Below are 20446 nucleotides of genomic sequence, written 5' to 3' on the forward strand. Positions count from 1 at the left end.
AAATACAAACTTCAATCCATAGGAAAGCACTTTTTGTTCAGTCTACACTCTGTAATCATACTATAGCTTAATTTACAAATTGTGATGTCATAATCAGACTTAACTCACAAGAGACTTTCATCCTTGGTCTATAAAAAAAGGCAGTCCTCTGTTATAAAGCTTGAAACAATTGTAAGCGGCTGATATGCAAATATGACAATACAGAAAAACTGTCAATTCAATGCTAGGATAACATAAGGGGTGATGCTCCAACTGAAATTGGTCCTAGGCATTTGGGTTTCTAGTATTTATCTTCTCCTTAAAAATAGGTTACTTTTTATATATTATCATTGGTTTTAGACAAATATTCTACATAACACCTATTGCATCCCTGAGCTTATTAGAAACTTGAAATCATATATATAAAGTATTGAATTTCTTTTCTTTGCATTTAAAAGATTAGCTCATTTCAGTAGAAGTCTTTGCTCAGTTGAGGGTTCCATGGTGTAATGGTTAGCAATTTGGACTTTGAATCCAGTAATCTGAGTTCAAATCTCGGTGGGACCTAATGTTGATTATTTCTTCTTTTGTTTAAAGCTCCATTTTCATTCAAAGTATGATTGTTGCAAATCTTCATTTACAAAACATATAAATTCCATCATTTTCAGTGGTGTCCTTTGTCTAAACTCATTTTTAAACTTTTCAAATCAGAAGTATGTCAAATATTTGGAAATAAGAAAAGATGCAATAAGAATGCTGAGATCCATTACTTGTGCTCTGGTGTTTATAAATTCTCAATTTTATTTATTTTTTCTTCAGTGTGCACTAATGGGAGGGGAGAACGTATCTTCTTCTAGTAACACCTAGTGCCCTCTATGTTTGAGCAGCAATATAATAACTGATTAATTTGCCCTTGCAAATCTTAGGTATACCATATTGCTCGATTTGAGACAAAAGTCAATGAGCCATGTAGAGAAAAATCTTCATCAGCCAAAGGATGACACTCATGCTGGCTTCTGATATGGATTTGAAGAGATTTTGTGATATATGTGTCCATTAGGTTTTAAGTATTCATGCTACACCGATGAGCTTATTCCATTCTTGTCCATCAAGAAAAGCAAGTAGCCAATACAGGGATCGAACCCATGACCGTGGGATTACGAGCGCCACGCTCTAACCAACTGAGCTAACTGGCCACAGATGTTACTAAAAGCAAACACAAAACTGGCAAATGTACCTCAAAGCACAGAACATATTTTGTTTGCATAGCATTTAATTTTTCAAGGAACAGCTTAAGCCATAGAGTCACTTGAAGCATGGGTATCATAAAAATGCACCAGTTTCTTTCCACATTGCAAAATAAAAAAAAATGATTAGATAGGACAACAACAAAGATTAATGCATCTAATAATAGTATAAAAATAGACAATTTAGACAAGGAGTAAATGCAATTCTAAGCAAAATCAATCTGATAAATCTAATGCACAATCTTTATTATCCATTTACAGATTGTTGATAAAGATAATCCCAGGATGTAATTCATTATGTGTTAAATTTAATATGTTTTACCATGGTGTGTAAATAACTTTTAACACAAAAAATATATAATGGGGAATTAGCTTAACATGCCCTTTGGAAATAGAGAATGCTAGCACATTTTGGAATGCAAAGCTTAAGAAAATACAAACTTCAATCCATAGGAAAGCACTTTTTGTTCAGTCTACACTCTGTAATCATACTATAGCTTAATTTACAAATTGTGATGTCATAATCAGACTTAACTCACAAGAGACTTTCATCCTTGGTCTATAAAAAAAGGCAGTCCTCTGTTATAAAGCTTGAAACAATTGTAAGCGGCTGATATGCAAATATGACAATACAGAAAAACTGTCAATTCAATGCTAGGATAACATAAGGGGTGATGCTCCAACTGAAATTGGTCCTAGGCATTTGGGTTTCTAGTATTTATCTTCTCCTTAAAAATAGGTTACTTTTTATATATTATCATTGGTTTTAGACAAATATTCTACATAACACCTATTGCATCCCTGAGCTTATTAGAAACTTGAAATCATATATATAAAGTATTGAATTTCTTTTTTTTGCATTTAAAAGATGAGCTCATTTCAGTAGAAGTCTTTGCTCAGTTGAGGGTTCCATGGTGTAATGGTTAGCAATTTGGACTTTGAATCCAGTAATCTGAGTTAAAATCTCGGTGGGACCTAATGTTGATTATTTCTTCTTTTGTTTAAAGCTCCATTTTCTTTCAAAGTATGATTGTTGCAAATCTTCATTTACAAAACATATAAATTCCATCATTTTCAGTGGTGTCCTTTGTCTAAACTCATTTTTAAACTTTTCAAATCAGAAGTATGTCAAATATTTGGAAATAAGAAAAGATGCAATAAGAATGCAGAGATCCATTACTTGTGCTCTGGTGTTTAGAAATTCTCCATTTTAATTTTTTTACTTCAGTGTGCACTAATGAGAGGGGAGAACGTATCTTCTTCTTCTAGTAACACCTAGTGCCCTCTATGTTTGAGCAGCAATATAATAACTGATTAATTTGCCATTGCAAATCATAGGTATGCCATATTGCTCGATTTGAGACAAAAGTCAATGAGCCATGTAGAGAAAAATCTTCATCAGCCAAAGGATGACACTCATGCTGGCTTCTGATATGGATTTTTAGAGATTTTGTGATATATGTGTCTATTATGTTTTCATGTATTCATGCTACTCCGATGAGCTTATTCCATTCTTGTCCATCAAGAAAAGCAAGTAGCCAAAACATGGATCGAACCCATGACCTTGGCATTACATACTCCACGCTCTAACCAACTGAGCTAACTGGCCACAGATGTTACTAGAAGCAAACACAAAACTGGCAAATGTACCTCAAAGCACAGAACATATTTTGTTTGCATAGCATTTAATTTTTCAAGGAACAGCTTAAGACATAGAGTCACTTGAAGCATGGGTATCATAAAAATGCACCAGTTTCTTTCCACATTGCAAAATAAAAAAAAATGATTAGATAGGACAACAACAAAGATTAATGCATCTAATAATAGTATAAAAATAGACAATTTAGACAAGGAGTAAATGCAATTCTAAGCAAAATCAATCTGATAAATCTAATGCACAATCTTTATTATCCATTTACAGATTGTTGATAAAGATAATCCCAGGATGTAATTCATTATGTGTTAAATTTAGTATGTCTTACCATGGTGTGTAAATAACTTTTAACACAAAAAATATATAATGGGGAATTAGCTTAACATGCCCTTTGGAAATAGAGAATGCTAGCACATTTTGGAATGCAAAGCTTAAGAAAATACAAACTTCAATCCATAGGAAAGCACTTTTTGTTCAGTCTACACTCTGTAATCATACTATAGCTTAATTTACAAATTGTGATGTCATAATCAGACTTAACTCACAAGAGACTTTCATCCTTGGTCTATAAAAAAAGGCAGTCCTCTGTTATAAAGCTTGAAACAATTGTAAGCGGCTGATATGCAAATATGACAATACAGAAAAACTGTCAATTCAATGCTAGGATAACATAAGGGGTGATGCTCCAACTTAAATTGGTCCTAGGCATTTGGGTTTCTAGTATTTATCTTCTCCTTAAAAATAGGTTACTTTTTATATATTATCATTGGTTTTAGACAAATATTCTACATAACACCTATTGCATCCCTGTTCTTATTAGAAACTTGAAATCATATATATAAAGTATTGAATTTCTTTTCTTTGCATTTAAAAGATGAGCTCAGTTCAGTAGAAGTATTTGTTCAGTTGAGGGTTCCATGGTGTAATGGTTAACACTCTGGACTTTGAATCCAGTAATCCGAGTTCAAATCTCGGTGGGACCTAATGTTGATTATTTCTCCTTTTGTTTAAAGCTTCATTTTCATTCAAAGTATGAGTATTGCAAATCTTCATGTACAATTCATATAAATTCCATCATTTTCAGTGGTGTCCTTTGTCTAAACTCATTTTTAAACTTTTCAAATCAGAAGTATGTCAAATATTTGGAAATAAGAAAAGATGCAATAAGAATGCAGAGATCCATTACTTGTGCTCTGGTGTTTAGAAATTCTCCATTTTAATTTTTTTTACTTCAGTGTGCACTAATGAGAGGGGAGAACGTATCTTCTTCTTCTAGTAACACCTAGTGCCCTCTATGTTTGAGCAGCAATATAATAACTGATTAATTTGCCCTTGCAAATCTTAGGTATGCCATATTGCTCGATTTGAGACAAAAGTCAATGAGCCATGTAGAGAAAAATCTTCATCAACCAAAGGATGACACTCATGCTGGCTTCTGATATGGATTTGAAGAGATTTTGTGATATATGTGTCTATTATATTTTCAAGTATTCATGCTACACCGATGAGCTTATTCCATTCTTGTATATCAAGAAAAGCAAGTAGCCAAAATAGGGATCAAACCCATGACCTTGGCATTACAAGCACCATGCTCTAACCAACTGAGCTAACTGGACACAGATGTTACTAGAAGCAAACACAAAACTGGCAAATGTACCTCAAAGCACAGAACATATTTTGTTTGCATAGCATTTAATTTTTCAAGGAACAGCTTAAGCCATAGAGTCACTTGAAGCATGGGTATCATAAAAATGCACCAGTTTCTTTCCACATTGCAAAATAAAAAAAATGATTAGATAGGACAACAACAAAGATTAATGCATCTAATAATAGTATAAAAATAAACAATTTAGACAAGGAGTAAATGCAATTCTAAGCAAAATCAATCTGATAAATCTAATGCACAATCTTTCTTATCCATTTACAGATTGTTGATAAAGATAATCCCAGGATGTAATTCATTATGTGTTAAATTTAGTATGTTTTACCAAGTTGTGTATAAATAACTTTTAACACAAAAAATATATAATGGGGAAGTAGCTTAATGTGCCCTTTGGAAATAGAGAATGCTAGCACTTTTTGGAATGCAAAGCTTAAGAAAATACAAAATTCAATCCATAGGAAAGCACTTTTTGTTCAGTCTACACTCTGTAATCATACTATAGCTTAATTTACAAATTGTGATGTCATAATCAGACTTAACTCACAAGAGACTTTTATCCTTGGTCTATAAAAAAGGCAGTCCTCTGTTATAAAGCTTGAAACAATAGTAAGTGGATGATAGGCAAATATGACAATACAGAAAAACTGTCAATTCAATGCTAGGATAACATAAGGGGTGATGCTCCAACTGAAATTGGTCCTAGGCATTTGGGTTTCTAGTATTTATCGTCTCCTTAAAAATAGGTTACTTTTTATATATTATCATTGGTTTTAGACAAACATTCTACATAACACCTATTGCATCCCTGAGCTTATTAGAAACTTGAAATCATATATATAAAGTATTGAATTTCTTTTCTTTGCATTTAAAAGATGAGCTCAGTTAAGTGGAATTCTTTGCTCATTTGAGGGTTCCATGGTGTAATGGTTAGCACTCTGGACTTTGAATCCAATAATCCGAGTTCAAATCTCGGTGGGACCTAATGTTGATTATTTCTCCTTTTGTTTAAAGCTCCATTTTCATTCAAAGTATGAGTATTGCAAATCTTCATTTACAATTCATTTAAATTCCATCATTTTCAGTGGTGTCCTTTGTCTAAACTCATTTTTAAACTTTTCAAATCAGAAGTATGTCAAATATTTGGAAATAAGAAAAGATGCAATAAGAATGCAGAGATCCATTACTTGTGCTCTGGTGTTTAGAAATTCTCCATTTTAATTTTTTTACTTCAGTGTGCACTAATGAGAGGGGAGAACGTATCTTCTTCTTCTAGTAACACCTAGTGCCCTCTATGTTTGAGCAGCAATATAATAACTGATTAATTTGCCATTGCAAATCATAGGTATGCCATATTGCTCGATTTGAGACAAAAGTCAATGAGCCATGTAGAGAAAAATCTTCATCAGCCAAAGGATGACACTCATGCTGGCTTCTGATATGGATTTTTAGAGATTTTGTGATATATGTGTCTATTATGTTTTCATGTATTCATGCTACACCGATGAGCTTATTCCATTCTTGTCCATCAAGAAAAGCAAGTAGCCAAAACAGGGATCGAACCCATGACCTTGGCATTACATACTCCACGCTCTAACCAACTGAGCTAACTGGCCACAGATGTTACTAGAAGCAAACACAAAACTGGCAAATGTACCTCAAAGCACAGAACATATTTTGTTTGCATAGCATTTAATTTTTCAAGGAACAGCTTAAGCCATAGAGTCACTTGAAGCATGGGTATCATAAAAATGCACCAGTTTCTTTCCACATTGCAAAATAAAAAAAAATGATTAGATAGGACAACAACAAAGATTAATGCATCTAATAATAGTATAAAAATAGACAATTTAGACAAGGAGTAAATGCAATTCTAAGCAAAATCAATCTGATAAATCTAATGCACAATCTTTATTATCCATTTACAGATTGTTGATAAAGATAATCCCAGGATGTAATTCATTATGTGTTAAATTTAGTATGTCTTACCATGGTGTGTAAATAACTTTTAACACAAAAAATATATAATGAGGAATTAGCTTAACATGCCCTTTGGAAATAGAGAATGCTAGCACTTTTTGGAATGCCAAGCTTAAGAAAATACAAACTTCAATCCATAGGAAAGCACTTTTTGTTCAGTCTACACTCTGTAATCATACTATAGCTTAATTTACAAATTGTGATGTCATAATCAGACTTAACTCACAAGAGACTTTCATCCTTGGTCTATAAAAAAAGGCAGTCCTCTGTTATAAAGCTTGAAACAATTGTAAGCGGCTGATATGCAAATATGACAATACAGAAAAACTGTCAATTCAATGCTAGGATAACATAAGGGGTGATGCTCCAACTGAAATTGGTCCTAGGCATTTGGGTTTCTAGTATTTATCTTCTCCTTAAAAATAGGTTACTTTTTATATATTATCATTGGTTTTAGACAAATATTCTACATAACACCTATTGCATCCCTGAGCTTATTAGAAACTTGAAATCATATATATAAAGTATTGAATTTCTTTTCTTTGCATTTAAAAGATTAGCTCATTTCAGTAGAAGTCTTTGCTCAGTTGAGGGTTCCATGGTGTAATGGTTAGCAATTTGGACTTTGAATCCAGTAATCTGAGTTCAAATCTCGGTGGGACCTAATGTTGATTATTTCTTCTTTTGTTTAAAGCTCCATTTTCATTCAAAGTATGATTGTTGCAAATCTTCATTTACAAAACATATAAATTCCATCATTTTCAGTGGTGTCCTTTGTCTAAACTCATTTTTAAACTTTTCAAATCAGAAGTATGTCAAATATTTGGAAATAAGAAAAGATGCAATAAGAATGCTGAGATCCATTACTTGTGCTCTGGTGTTTATAAATTCTCAATTTTATTTATTTTTTCTTCAGTGTGCACTAATGGGAGGGGAGAACGTATCTTCTTCTAGTAACACCTAGTGCCCTCTATGTTTGAGCAGCAATATAATAACTGATTAATTTGCCCTTGCAAATCTTAGGTATACCATATTGCTCGATTTGAGACAAAAGTCAATGAGCCATGTAGAGAAAAATCTTCATCAGCCAAAGGATGACACTCATGCTGGCTTCTGATATGGATTTGAAGAGATTTTGTGATATATGTGTCCATTAGGTTTTCAAGTATTCATGCTACACCGATGAGCTTATTCCATTCTTGTCCATCAAGAAAAGCAAGTAGCCAATACAGGGATCGAACCCATGACCGTGGGATTACGAGCGCCACGCTCTAACCAACTGAGCTAACTGGCCACAGATGTTACTAAAAGCAAACACAAAACTGGCAAATGTACCTCAAAGCACAGAACATATTTTGTTTGCATAGCATTCAATTTTTCAAGGAACAGCTTAAGCCATAGAGTCACTTGAAGCATGGGTATCATAAAAATGCACCAGTTTCTTTCCACATTGCAAAATAAAAAAAAATGATTAGATAGGACAACAACAAAGATTAATGCATCTAATAATAGTATAAAAATAGACAATTTAGACAAGGAGTAAATGCAATTCTAAGCAAAATCAATCTGATAAATCTAATGCACAATCTTTATTATCCATTTACAGATTGTTGATAAAGATAATCCCAGGATGTAATTCATTATGTGTTAAATTTAATATGTTTTACCATGGTGTGTAAATAACTTTTAACACAAAAAATATATAATGGGGAATTAGCTTAACATGCCCTTTGGAAATAGAGAATGCTAGCACATTTTGGAATGCAAAGCTTAAGAAAATACAAACTTCAATCCATAGGAAAGCACTTTTTGTTCAGTCTACACTCTGTAATCATACTATAGCTTAATTTACAAATTGTGATGTCATAATCAGACTTAACTCACAAGAGACTTTCATCCTTGGTCTATAAAAAAAGGCAGTCCTCTGTTATAAAGCTTGAAACAATTGTAAGCGGATGATATGCAAATATGACAATACAGAAAAACTGTCAATTCAATGCTAGGATAACATAAGGGGTGATGCTCCAACTGAAATTGGTCCTAGGCATTTGGGTTTCTAGTATTTATCTTCTCCTTAAAAATAGGTTACTTTTTATATATTATCATTGGTTTTAGACAAATATTCTACATAACACCTATTGCATCCCTGAGCTTATTAGAAACTTGAAATCATATATATAAAGTATTGAATTTCTTTTTTTTGCATTTAAAAGATGAGCTCATTTCAGTAGAAGTCTTTGCTCAGTTGAGGGTTCCATGGTGTAATGGTTAGCAATTTGGACTTTGAATCCAGTAATCTGAGTTAAAATCTCGGTGGGACCTAATGTTGATTATTTCTTCTTTTGTTTAAAGCTCCATTTTCATTCAAAGTATGATTGTTGCAAATCTTCATTTACAAAACATATAAATTCCATCATTTTCAGTGGTGTCCTTTGTCTAAACTCATTTTTAAACTTTTCAAATCAGAAGTATGTCAAATATTTGGAAATAAGAAAAGATGCAATAAGAATGCAGAGATCCATTACTTGTGCTCTGGTGTTTAGAAATTCTCCATTTTAATTTTTTTACTTCAGTGTGCACTAATGAGAGGGGAGAACGTATCTTCTTCTTCTAGTAACACCTAGTGCCCTCTATGTTTGAGCAGCAATATAATAACTGATTAATTTGCCATTGCAAATCATAGGTATGCCATATTGCTCGATTTGAGACAAAAGTCAATGAGCCATGTAGAGAAAAATCTTCATCAGCCAAAGGATGACACTCATGCTGGCTTCTGATATGGATTTTTAGAGATTTTGTGATATATGTGTCTATTATGTTTTCATGTATTCATGCTACTCCGATGAGCTTATTCCATTCTTGTCCATCAAGAAAAGCAAGTAGCCAAAACATGGATCGAACCCATGACCTTGGCATTACATACTCCACGCTCTAACCAACTGAGCTAACTGGCCACAGATGTTACTAGAAGCAAACACAAAACTGGCAAATGTACCTCAAAGCACAGAACATATTTTGTTTGCATAGCATTTAATTTTTCAAGGAACAGCTTAAGACATAGAGTCACTTGAAGCATGGGTATCATAAAAATGCACCAGTTTCTTTCCACATTGCAAAATAAAAAAAAATGATTAGATAGGACAACAACAAAGATTAATGCATCTAATAATAGTATAAAAATAGACAATTTAGACAAGGAGTAAATGCAATTCTAAGCAAAATCAATCTGATAAATCTAATGCACAATCTTTATTATCCATTTACAGATTGTTGATAAAGATAATCCCAGGATGTAATTCATTATGTGTTAAATTTAGTATGTCTTACCATGGTGTGTAAATAACTTTTAACACAAAAAATATATAATGGGGAATTAGCTTAACATGCCCTTTGGAAATAGAGAATGCTAGCACATTTTGGAATGCAAAGCTTAAGAAAATACAAACTTCAATCCATAGGAAAGCACTTTTTGTTCAGTCTACACTCTGTAATCATACTATAGCTTAATTTACAAATTGTGATGTCATAATCAGACTTAACTCACAAGAGACTTTCATCCTTGGTCTATAAAAAAAGGCAGTCCTCTGTTATAAAGCTTGAAACAATTGTAAGCGGCTGATATGCAAATATGACAATACAGAAAAACTGTCAATTCAATGCTAGGATAACATAAGGGGTGATGCTCCAACTTAAATTGGTCCTAGGCATTTGGGTTTCTAGTATTTATCTTCTCCTTAAAAATAGGTTACTTTTTATATATTATCATTGGTTTTAGACAAATATTCTACATAACACCTATTGCATCCCTGTTCTTATTAGAAACTTGAAATCATATATATAAAGTATTGAATTTCTTTTCTTTGCATTTAAAAGATGAGCTCAGTTCAGTAGAAGTATTTGTTCAGTTGAGGGTTCCATGGTGTAATGGTTAACACTCTGGACTTTGAATCCAGTAATCCGAGTTCAAATCTCGGTGGGACCTAATGTTGATTATTTCTCCTTTTGTTTAAAGCTTCATTTTCATTCAAAGTATGAGTATTGCAAATCTTCATGTACAATTCATATAAATTCCATCATTTTCAGTGGTGTCCTTTGTCTAAACTCATTTTTAAACTTTTCAAATCAGAAGTATGTCAAATATTTGGAAATAAGAAAAGATGCAATAAGAATGCAGAGATCCATTACTTGTGCTCTGGTGTTTAGAAATTCTCCATTTTAATTTTTTTTACTTCAGTGTGCACTAATGAGAGGGGAGAACGTATCTTCTTCTTCTAGTAACACCTAGTGCCCTCTATGTTTGAGCAGCAATATAATAACTGATTAATTTGCCCTTGCAAATCTTAGGTATGCCATATTGCTCGATTTGAGACAAAAGTCAATGAGCCATGTAGAGAAAAATCTTCATCAACCAAAGGATGACACTCATGCTGGCTTCTGATATGGATTTGAAGAGATTTTGTGATATATGTGTCTATTATATTTTCAAGTATTCATGCTACACCGATGAGCTTATTCCATTCTTGTATATCAAGAAAAGCAAGTAGCCAAAATAGGGATCAAACCCATGACCTTGGCATTACAAGCACCATGCTCTAACCAACTGAGCTAACTGGACACAGATGTTACTAGAAGCAAACACAAAACTGGCAAATGTACCTCAAAGCACAGAACATATTTTGTTTGCATAGCATTTAATTTTTCAAGGAACAGCTTAAGCCATAGAGTCACTTGAAGCATGGGTATCATAAAAATGCACCAGTTTCTTTCCACATTGCAAAATAAAAAAAATGATTAGATAGGACAACAACAAAGATTAATGCATCTAATAATAGTATAAAAATAAACAATTTAGACAAGGAGTAAATGCAATTCTAAGCAAAATCAATCTGATAAATCTAATGCACAATCTTTCTTATCCATTTACAGATTGTTGATAAAGATAATCCCAGGATGTAATTCATTATGTGTTAAATTTAGTATGTTTTACCAAGTTGTGTATAAATAACTTTTAACACAAAAAATATATAATGGGGAAGTAGCTTAATGTGCCCTTTGGAAATAGAGAATGCTAGCACTTTTTGGAATGCAAAGCTTAAGAAAATACAAAATTCAATCCATAGGAAAGCACTTTTTGTTCAGTCTACACTCTGTAATCATACTATAGCTTAATTTACAAATTGTGATGTCATAATCAGACTTAACTCACAAGAGACTTTTATCCTTGGTCTATAAAAAAGGCAGTCCTCTGTTATAAAGCTTGAAACAATAGTAAGTGGATGATAGGCAAATATGACAATACAGAAAAACTGTCAATTCAATGCTAGGATAACATAAGGGGTGATGCTCCAACTGAAATTGGTCCTAGGCATTTGGGTTTCTAGTATTTATCGTCTCCTTAAAAATAGGTTACTTTTTATATATTATCATTGGTTTTAGACAAACATTCTACATAACACCTATTGCATCCCTGAGCTTATTAGAAACTTGAAATCATATATATAAAGTATTGAATTTCTTTTCTTTGCATTTAAAAGATGAGCTCAGTTAAGTGGAATTCTTTGCTCATTTGAGGGTTCCATGGTGTAATGGTTAGCACTCTGGACTTTGAATCCAATAATCCGAGTTCAAATCTCGGTGGGACCTAATGTTGATTATTTCTCCTTTTGTTTAAAGCTCCATTTTCATTCAAAGTATGAGTATTGCAAATCTTCATTTACAATTCATTTAAATTCCATCATTTTCAGTGGTGTCCTTTGTCTAAACTCATTTTTAAACTTTTCAAATCAGAAGTATGTCAAATATTTGGAAATAAGAAAAGATGCAATAAGAATGCAGAGATCCATTACTTGTGCTCTGGTGTTTAGAAATTCTCCATTTTAATTTTTTTACTTCAGTGTGCACTAATGAGAGGGGAGAACGTATCTTCTTCTTCTAGTAACACCTAGTGCCCTCTATGTTTGAGCAGCAATATAATAACTGATTAATTTGCCATTGCAAATCATAGGTATGCCATATTGCTCGATTTGAGACAAAAGTCAATGAGCCATGTAGAGAAAAATCTTCATCAGCCAAAGGATGACACTCATGCTGGCTTCTGATATGGATTTTTAGAGATTTTGTGATATATGTGTCTATTATGTTTTCATGTATTCATGCTACACCGATGAGCTTATTCCATTCTTGTCCATCAAGAAAAGCAAGTAGCCAAAACAGGGATCGAACCCATGACCTTGGCATTACATACTCCACGCTCTAACCAACTGAGCTAACTGGCCACAGATGTTACTAGAAGCAAACACAAAACTGGCAAATGTACCTCAAAGCACAGAACATATTTTGTTTGCATAGCATTTAATTTTTCAAGGAACAGCTTAAGCCATAGAGTCACTTGAAGCATGGGTATCATAAAAATGCACCAGTTTCTTTCCACATTGCAAAATAAAAAAAAATGATTAGATAGGACAACAACAAAGATTAATGCATCTAATAATAGTATAAAAATAGACAATTTAGACAAGGAGTAAATGCAATTCTAAGCAAAATCAATCTGATAAATCTAATGCACAATCTTTATTATCCATTTACAGATTGTTGATAAAGATAATCCCAGGATGTAATTCATTATGTGTTAAATTTAGTATGTCTTACCATGGTGTGTAAATAACTTTTAACACAAAAAATATATAATGAGGAATTAGCTTAACATGCCCTTTGGAAATAGAGAATGCTAGCACTTTTTGGAATGCCAAGCTTAAGAAAATACAAACTTCAATCCATAGGAAAGCACTTTTTGTTCAGTCTACACTCTGTAATCATACTATAGCTTAATTTACAAATTGTGATGTCATAATCAGACTTAACTCACAAGAGACTTTCATCCTTGGTCTATAAAAAAAGGCAGTCCTCTGTTATAAAGCTTGAAACAATTGTAAGCGGCTGATATGCAAATATGACAATACAGAAAAACTGTCAATTCAATGCTAGGATAACATAAGGGGTGATGCTCCAACTGAAATTGGTCCTAGGCATTTGGGTTTCTAGTATTTATCTTCTCCTTAAAAATAGGTTACTTTTTATATATTATCATTGGTTTTAGACAAATATTCTACATAACACCTATTGCATCCCTGAGCTTATTAGAAACTTGAAATCATATATATAAAGTATTGAATTTCTTTTCTTTGCATTTAAAAGATTAGCTCATTTCAGTAGAAGTCTTTGCTCAGTTGAGGGTTCCATGGTGTAATGGTTAGCAATTTGGACTTTGAATCCAGTAATCTGAGTTCAAATCTCGGTGGGACCTAATGTTGATTATTTCTTCTTTTGTTTAAAGCTCCATTTTCATTCAAAGTATGATTGTTGCAAATCTTCATTTACAAAACATATAAATTCCATCATTTTCAGTGGTGTCCTTTGTCTAAACTCATTTTTAAACTTTTCAAATCAGAAGTATGTCAAATATTTGGAAATAAGAAAAGATGCAATAAGAATGCTGAGATCCATTACTTGTGCTCTGGTGTTTATAAATTCTCAATTTTATTTATTTTTTCTTCAGTGTGCACTAATGGGAGGGGAGAACGTATCTTCTTCTAGTAACACCTAGTGCCCTCTATGTTTGAGCAGCAATATAATAACTGATTAATTTGCCCTTGCAAATCTTAGGTATACCATATTGCTCGATTTGAGACAAAAGTCAATGAGCCATGTAGAGAAAAATCTTCATCAGCCAAAGGATGACACTCATGCTGGCTTCTGATATGGATTTGAAGAGATTTTGTGATATATGTGTCCATTAGGTTTTCAAGTATTCATGCTACACCGATGAGCTTATTCCATTCTTGTCCATCAAGAAAAGCAAGTAGCCAATACAGGGATCGAACCCATGACCGTGGGATTACGAGCGCCACGCTCTAACCAACTGAGCTAACTGGCCACAGATGTTACTAAAAGCAAACACAAAACTGGCAAATGTACCTCAAAGCACAGAACATATTTTGTTTGCATAGCATTCAATTTTTCAAGGAACAGCTTAAGCCATAGAGTCACTTGAAGCATGGGTATCATAAAAATGCACCAGTTTCTTTCCACATTGCAAAATAAAAAAAAATGATTAGATAGGACAACAACAAAGATTAATGCATCTAATAATAGTATAAAAATAGACAATTTAGACAAGGAGTAAATGCAATTCTAAGCAAAATCAATCTGATAAATCTAATGCACAATCTTTATTATCCATTTACAGATTGTTGATAAAGATAATCCCAGGATGTAATTCATTATGTGTTAAATTTAATATGTTTTACCATGGTGTGTAAATAACTTTTAACACAAAAAATATATAATGGGGAATTAGCTTAACATGCCCTTTGGAAATAGAGAATGCTAGCACATTTTGGAATGCAAAGCTTAAGAAAATACAAACTTCAATCCATAGGAAAGCACTTTTTGTTCAGTCTACACTCTGTAATCATACTATAGCTTAATTTACAAATTGTGATGTCATAATCAGACTTAACTCACAAGAGACTTTCATCCTTGGTCTATAAAAAAAGGCAGTCCTCTGTTATAAAGCTTGAAACAATTGTAAGCGGATGATATGCAAATATGACAATACAGAAAAACTGTCAATTCAATGCTAGGATAACATAAGGGGTGATGCTCCAACTGAAATTGGTCCTAGGCATTTGGGTTTCTAGTATTTATCTTCTCCTTAAAAATAGGTTACTTTTTATATATTATCATTGGTTTTAGACAAATATTCTACATAACACCTATTGCATCCCTGAGCTTATTAGAAACTTGAAATCATATATATAAAGTATTGAATTTCTTTTTTTTGCATTTAAAAGATGAGCTCATTTCAGTAGAAGTCTTTGCTCAGTTGAGGGTTCCATGGTGTAATGGTTAGCAATTTGGACTTTGAATCCAGTAATCTGAGTTAAAATCTCGGTGGGACCTAATGTTGATTATTTCTTCTTTTGTTTAAAGCTCCATTTTCATTCAAAGTATGATTGTTGCAAATCTTCATTTACAAAACATATAAATTCCATCATTTTCAGTGGTGTCCTTTGTCTAAACTCATTTTAAAACTTTTCAAATCAGAAGTATGTCAAATATTTGGAAATAAGAAAAGATGCAATAAGAATGCAGAGATCCATTACTTGTGCTCTGGTGTTTAGAAATTCTCCATTTTAATTTTTTTACTTCAGTGTGCACTAATGAGAGGGGAGAACGTATCTTCTTCTTCTAGTAACACCTAGTGCCCTCTATGTTTGAGCAGCAATATAATAACTGATTAATTTGCCATTGCAAATCATAGGTATGCCATATTGCTCGATTTGAGACAAAAGTCAATGAGCCATGTAGAGAAAAATCTTCATCAGCCAAAGGATGACACTCATGCTGGCTTCTGATATGGATTTTTAGAGATTTTGTGATATATGTGTCTATTATGTTTTCATGTATTCATGCTACTCCGATGAGCTTATTCCATTCTTGTCCATCAAGAAAAGCAAGTAGCCAAAACATGGATCGAACCCATGACCTTGGCATTACATACTCCACGCTCTAACCAACTGAGCTAACTGGCCACAGATGTTACTAGAAGCAAACACAAAACTGGCAAATGTACCTCAAAGCACAGAACATATTTTGTTTGCATAGCATTTAATTTTTCAAGGAACAGCTTAAGACATAGAGTCACTTGAAGCATGGGTATCATAAAAATGCACCAGTTTCTTTCCACATTGCAAAATAAAAAAAAATGATTAGATAGGACAACAACAAAGATTAATGCATCTAATAATAGTATAAAAATAGACAATTTAGACAAGGAGTAAATGCAATTCTAAGCAAAATCAATCTGATAAATCTAATGCACAATCTTTATTATCCATTTACAGATTGTTGATAAAGATAATCCCAGGATGTAATTCATTATGTGTTAAATTTAGTATGTCTTACCATGGTGTGTAAATAACTTTTTACACAAAAAATATATAATGGGGAATTAGCTTAACATGCCCTTTGGAAATAGAGAATGCTAGCACATTTTGGAATGCAAAGCTTAAGAAAATACAAACTTCAATCCATAGGAAAGCACTTTTTGTTCAGTCTACACTCTGTAATCATACTATAGCTTAATTTACAAATTGTGATGTCATAATCAGACTTAACTCACAAGAGACTTTCATCCTTGGTCTATAAAAAAAGGCAGTCCTCTGTTATAAAGCTTGAAACAATTGTAAGCGGCTGATATGCAAATATGACAATACAGAAAAACTGTCAATTCAATGCTAGGATAACATAAGGGGTGATGCTCCAACTTAAATTGGTCCTAGGCATTTGGGTTTCTAGTATTTATCTTCTCCTTAAAAATAGGTTACTTTTTATATATTATCATTGGTTTTAGACAAATATTCTACATAACACCTATTGCATCCCTGTTCTTATTAGAAACTTGAAATCATATATATAAAGTATTGAATTTCTTTTCTTTGCATTTAAAAGATGAGCTCAGTTCAGTAGAAGTATTTGTTCAGTTGAGGGTTCCATGGTGTAATGGTTAACACTCTGGACTTTGAATCCAGTAATCCGAGTTCAAATCTCGGTGGGACCTAATGTTGATTATTTCTCCTTTTGTTTAAAGCTTCATTTTCATTCAAAGTATGAGTATTGCAAATCTTCATGTACAATTCATATAAATTCCATCATTTTCAGTGGTGTCCTTTGTCTAAACTCATTTTTAAACTTTTCAAATCAGAAGTATGTCAAATATTTGGAAATAAGAAAAGATGCAATAAGAATGCAGAGATCCATTACTTGTGCTCTGGTGTTTAGAAATTCTCCATTTTAATTTTTTTTACTTCAGTGTGCACTAATGAGAGGGGAGAACGTATCTTCTTCTTCTAGTAACACCTAGTGCCCTCTATGTTTGAGCAGCAATATAATAACTGATTAATTTGCCCTTGCAAATCTTAGGTATGCCATATTGCTCGATTTGAGACAAAAGTCAATGAGCCATGTAGAGAAAAATCTTCATCAACCAAAGGATGACACTCATGCTGGCTTCTGATATGGATTTGAAGAGATTTTGTGATATATGTGTCTATTATATTTTCAAGTATTCATGCTACACCGATGAGCTTATTCCATTCTTGTATATCAAGAAAAGCAAGTAGCCAAAATAGGGATCAAACCCATGACCTTGGCATTACAAGCACCATGCTCTAACCAACTGAGCTAACTGGACACAGATGTTACTAGAAGCAAACACAAAACTGGCAAATGTACCTCAAAGCACAGAACATATTTTGTTTGCATAGCATTTAATTTTTCAAGGAACAGCTTAAGCCATAGAGTCACTTGAAGCATGGGTATCATAAAAATGCACCAGTTTCTTTCCACATTGCAAAATAAAAAAAAATGATTAGATAGGACAACAACAAAGATTAATGCATCTAATAATAGTATAAAAAATAAACAATTTAGACAAGGAGTAAATGCAATTCTAAGCAAAATCAATCTGATAAATCTAATGCACAATCTTTCTTATCCATTTACAGATTGTTGATAAAGATAATCCCAGGATGTAATTCATTATGTGTTAAATTTAGTATGTTTTACCAAGTTGTGTATAAATAACTTTTAACACAAAAAATATATAATGGGGAAGTAGCTTAATGTGCCCTTTGGAAATAGAGAATGCTAGCACTTTTTGGAATGCAAAGCTTAAGAAAATACAAAATTCAATCCATAGGAAAGCACTTTTTGTTCAGTCTACACTCTGTAATCATACTATAGCTTAATTTACAAATTGTGATGTCATAATCAGACTTAACTCACAAGAGACTTTTATCCTTGGTCTATAAAAAAGGCAGTCCTCTGTTATAAAGCTTGAAACAATAGTAAGTGGATGATAGGCAAATATGACAATACAGAAAAACTGTCAATTCAATGCTAGGATAACATAAGGGGTGATGCTCCAACTGAAATTGGTCCTAGGCATTTGGGTTTCTAGTATTTATCGTCTCCTTAAAAATAGGTTACTTTTTATATATTATCATTGGTTTTAGACAAACATTCTACATAACACCTATTGCATCCCTGAGCTTATTAGAAACTTGAAATCATATATATAAAGTATTGAATTTCTTTTCTTTGCATTTAAAAGATGAGCTCAGTTAAGTGGAATTCTTTGCTCATTTGAGGGTTCCATGGTGTAATGGTTAGCACTCTGGACTTTGAATCCAATAATCCGAGTTCAAATCTCGGTGGGACCTAATGTTGATTATTTCTCCTTTTGTTTAAAGCTCCATTTTCATTCAAAGTATGAGTATTGCAAATCTTCATTTACAATTCATTTAAATTCCATCATTTTCAGTGGTGTCCTTTGTCTAAACTCATTTTTAAACTTTTCAAATCAGAAGTATGTCAAATATTTGGAAATAAGAAAAGATGCAATAAGAATGCAGAGATCCATTACTTGTGCTCTGGTGTTTAGAAATTCTCCATTTTAATTTTTTTACTTCAGTGTGCACTAATGAGAGGGGAGAACGTATCTTCTTCTTCTAGTAACACCTAGTGCCCTCTATGTTTGAGCAGCAATATAATAACTGATTAATTTGCCATTGCAAATCATAGGTATGCCATATTGCTCGATTTGAGACAAAAGTCAATGAGCCATGTAGAGAAAAATCTTCATCAGCCAAAGGATGACACTCATGCTGGCTTCTGATATGGATTTGAAGAGATTTTGTGATATATGTGTCTATTATGTTTTCAAGTATTCATGCTACACCGATAAGCTTATTCCATTCTTGTCCATCAAGAAAAGCAAGTAGCCAATACAGGGATCGAACCCATGACCGTGGGATTAGGAGTGCCACGCTCTAACCAACTGAGCTAACTGGCCACAGATGTTACTAAAAGCAAACACAAAACTGGCAAATGTACCTCAAAGCACAGAACATATTTTGTTTGCATAGCATTTAATTTTTCAAGGAACAGCTTAAGACATAGAGTCACTTGAAGCATGGGTATCATAAAAATGCACCAGTTTCTTTCCACATTGCAAAATAAAAAAAAAATGATTAGATAGGACAACAACAAAGATTAATGCATCTAATAATAGTATAAAAATAGACACTTTAGACAAGGAGTAAATGCAATTCTAAGCAAAATCAATCTGATAAATCTAATGCACAATCTTTATTATCCATTTACAGATTGTTGATAAAGATAATCCCAGGATGTAATTCATTATGTGTTAAATTTAGTATGTTTTACCATGGTGTGTAAATAACTTTTAACACAAAAAATATATAATGGGGAATTAGCTTAACATGCCCTTTGGAAATAGAGAATGCTAGCACATTTTGGAATGCAAAGCTTAAGAAAATACAAACTTCAATCCATAGGAAAGCACTTTTTGTTCAGTCTACACTCTGTAATCATACTATAGCTTAATTTACAAATTGTGATGTCATAATCAGACTTAACTCACAAGAGACTTTCATCCGTGGTCTATAAAAAAAGGCAGTCCTCTGTTATAAAGCTTGAAACAATTGTAAGCGGCTGATATGCAAATATGACAATACAGAAAAACTGTCAATTCAATGCTAGGATAACATAAGGGGTGATGCTCCAACTGAAATTGGTCCTAGGCATTTGGGTTTCTAGTATTTATCTTCTCCTTAAAAATAGGTTACATTTTATATATTATCATTGGTTTTAGACAAATATTCTACATAACACCTATTGCATCCCTGAGCTTATTAGAAACTTGAAATCATATATATAAAGTATTGAATTTCTTTTTTTTTTGCATTTAAAAGATGAGCTAATTTCAGTAGAAGTCTTTGCTCAGTTGAGGGTTCCATGGTGTAATGGTTAGCAATTTGGACTTTGAATCCAGTAATCTGA

At 32.8% G+C, this 20446-nt stretch overlaps 13 non-coding genes across 13 annotated transcripts; 9 read left to right on the top strand and 4 right to left on the bottom strand.

Annotated features, from left to right (window-relative positions):
- The first annotated feature begins 474 nt into the window (after positions 1–474).
- TRNAQ-UUG (transfer RNA glutamine (anticodon UUG)) lies at positions 475–546 on the top strand. Its single transcript has one exon. It is a non-coding gene; the product is annotated as a tRNA-Gln (tRNA).
- Positions 547–1101: 555 nt separating this feature from the next.
- Positions 1102–1175, bottom strand: TRNAT-CGU (transfer RNA threonine (anticodon CGU)). The gene has a single exon. It is a non-coding gene; the product is annotated as a tRNA-Thr (tRNA).
- Positions 1176–3791: 2616 nt separating this feature from the next.
- On the top strand, positions 3792–3863 carry TRNAQ-UUG (transfer RNA glutamine (anticodon UUG)). The gene has a single exon. It is a non-coding gene; the product is annotated as a tRNA-Gln (tRNA).
- Positions 3864–5452: 1589 nt separating this feature from the next.
- On the top strand, positions 5453–5524 carry TRNAQ-UUG (transfer RNA glutamine (anticodon UUG)). The gene has a single exon. It is a non-coding gene; the product is annotated as a tRNA-Gln (tRNA).
- A 1588-nt stretch (positions 5525–7112) lies between these two features.
- Positions 7113–7184, top strand: TRNAQ-UUG (transfer RNA glutamine (anticodon UUG)). Its single transcript has one exon. It is a non-coding gene; the product is annotated as a tRNA-Gln (tRNA).
- Positions 7185–7740: 556 nt separating this feature from the next.
- Positions 7741–7814, bottom strand: TRNAT-CGU (transfer RNA threonine (anticodon CGU)). Its single transcript has one exon. It is a non-coding gene; the product is annotated as a tRNA-Thr (tRNA).
- Positions 7815–10430: 2616 nt separating this feature from the next.
- TRNAQ-UUG (transfer RNA glutamine (anticodon UUG)) lies at positions 10431–10502 on the top strand. Its single transcript has one exon. It is a non-coding gene; the product is annotated as a tRNA-Gln (tRNA).
- A 1589-nt stretch (positions 10503–12091) lies between these two features.
- Positions 12092–12163, top strand: TRNAQ-UUG (transfer RNA glutamine (anticodon UUG)). The gene has a single exon. It is a non-coding gene; the product is annotated as a tRNA-Gln (tRNA).
- Positions 12164–13751: 1588 nt separating this feature from the next.
- TRNAQ-UUG (transfer RNA glutamine (anticodon UUG)) lies at positions 13752–13823 on the top strand. The gene has a single exon. It is a non-coding gene; the product is annotated as a tRNA-Gln (tRNA).
- Positions 13824–14379: 556 nt separating this feature from the next.
- TRNAT-CGU (transfer RNA threonine (anticodon CGU)) lies at positions 14380–14453 on the bottom strand. Its single transcript has one exon. It is a non-coding gene; the product is annotated as a tRNA-Thr (tRNA).
- A 2616-nt stretch (positions 14454–17069) lies between these two features.
- TRNAQ-UUG (transfer RNA glutamine (anticodon UUG)) lies at positions 17070–17141 on the top strand. The gene has a single exon. It is a non-coding gene; the product is annotated as a tRNA-Gln (tRNA).
- A 1591-nt stretch (positions 17142–18732) lies between these two features.
- On the top strand, positions 18733–18804 carry TRNAQ-UUG (transfer RNA glutamine (anticodon UUG)). The gene has a single exon. It is a non-coding gene; the product is annotated as a tRNA-Gln (tRNA).
- A 558-nt stretch (positions 18805–19362) lies between these two features.
- Positions 19363–19436, bottom strand: TRNAR-CCU (transfer RNA arginine (anticodon CCU)). Its single transcript has one exon. It is a non-coding gene; the product is annotated as a tRNA-Arg (tRNA).
- Positions 19437–20446: the final 1010 nt, after the last annotated feature.

The sequence above is a fragment of the Pseudophryne corroboree genome, chromosome 11, assembly GCF_028390025.1.
Source record: "Pseudophryne corroboree isolate aPseCor3 chromosome 11, aPseCor3.hap2, whole genome shotgun sequence".
NCBI lineage: Eukaryota > Metazoa > Chordata > Amphibia > Anura > Myobatrachidae > Pseudophryne > Pseudophryne corroboree.